Source organism: Prionailurus bengalensis, chromosome X, assembly GCF_016509475.1.
Source record: "Prionailurus bengalensis isolate Pbe53 chromosome X, Fcat_Pben_1.1_paternal_pri, whole genome shotgun sequence".
Classification (NCBI taxonomy): domain Eukaryota; kingdom Metazoa; phylum Chordata; class Mammalia; order Carnivora; family Felidae; genus Prionailurus; species Prionailurus bengalensis.
Window position 1 is genome coordinate 118,119,889 of NC_057361.1, and position 1,672 is coordinate 118,121,560.

The 1,672-nt window shown below is 36.3% G+C and overlaps 1 non-coding gene across 1 annotated transcript; it reads left to right on the forward strand.

The window, feature by feature from the left end:
- Positions 1 to 866: 866 nt before the first annotated feature.
- Positions 867 to 939, forward strand: TRNAK-CUU. Its single transcript has one exon. It is a non-coding gene; the product is annotated as a tRNA-Lys (tRNA).
- Positions 940 to 1,672: the final 733 nt, after the last annotated feature.

Here is a 1,672-nt window from a genome sequence, read left to right on the forward strand (position 1 = left end):
GTGCATATAGTAAGATTTCATGGTGAAACAATATTCATCACCCTCGCTCCTTCCTTCCTTCCTTCCTTCTTTCCTTCCTTCCTTCCGTCTTTCCTTCCTTCCTTCCTTCCTTCCTTCCATCCTTCCTTCCTTCCTTCCTTCCTCCCTCCCTCCCTCCCTCCCTCCCCCCCCCCTTCCTTCAACAATGAGCCCCTACACTATCCAGACCCTGTACTAGGCATGGAGGCTCCAAGAGTAAATCAGACCTTTCCTCTGTCCTCCCTGAGCAGTTATTAATAGAAATGTTAGTATTAGAAGTTGATATTTTCAATATTCACATGTCACATTGTACACATTCCTTGGTTGAGGAAGCTTGTACAATTATATTGCTTGAGTTCTCTAAAATATTTTTTAAACTTTAGGTAGCATTCAATTAACTGTGAAATAAATTTAGTGGATCACAAGAAGGATTTATTTTTAGTATAATGTAATAAAATACAATAGGAAGTTTCAGGAAAGCATCTCAAATTAAGGGTAGGTATTATTTCATGATACGTTCATTTTGGCATACACACACACACACGTGTTAAATAGCAATTCAAAATTATTTCTTGCTGTGAAAAAAAATCACAAAAAACGTTTGATAACCACACATAAAATAAGGTTCTTTTTTTTTTTTTTCAGTGAAGAGGCTGGGACCAAAGGGGTAAACTTTTCCTTCTCCATTTTCCTGGCTATTTTTTAAGCTCTGCTAAATTTTACCAAAAGCAACATTCCCATATTTCAGTTCCTTTTGAATGAAAAGACTCCAATCTTGTAGTTTAAAAAAAATAAGAGAAATGAAGTTGTTTTGATGTTTTTTAGTTAAGGACTTTATAAACAGTGGTGCCCGGCTGGCTCAGTTGGAGGAGCGTGACACTCTTGATCTCAGGGTCGTGGGTTCAAGCCCCACGTCGGGTATAGAAACTACTTAAATAAAACTTTAAAAAATCTTTAAAAGCGTGACGCAAAACACTTTTATATGCATAACCATTGCAAAAAATAATTTTCAGAGAAAATTTTCATTAGTATCATGTAAGTAGGTCTCTGTATAGCCAATATAAAAATGAATATTGCCCTTTTTCAATGAGGAATAAATATAGACTTTTTTTTTTAAGTAGGACAATTTTGATGTAAAATGTGAATGTCAATTCCTCAGAACATTCCTGCAGCTGTTTTATACATTATGTAAATGCTCTACCTTGTTTTGGCTTTTGAGGTAGTTTTAACTTGAGCAGGAAATGTCTACTTTAAACTTCGAACATCTAACTTGAACACGAGGCGTTTGACTTGAACATGAGACTTGTAAATCATGTTTCTGTCTTTTAAACTGAGGCTTATACATTTAATTAAGCAAATTTCCCTAGTTAATCATACAGCGTAAAACATATATAATGTGAAGTAGTCATGAGTGGTCTTCACCAAATATGTCCAAATCTCTGTCTTCTGGCCACATGGTAAAATTAAACTTGCACTTGAGTGGGGTCTCATGAGATTGGGTCAATGAGCTGTAAGCAGGAATAATGTATGATCACTCCCAGCTGGGGGATTTAATTGCCAGACAACACCCTCCAGAAGACTATTATCAAAGGTAAAGTAACCAAGGACATCTGAGATGGTGGCTGTTCTGTCCTTGTCTTGAGTAACAAGGATG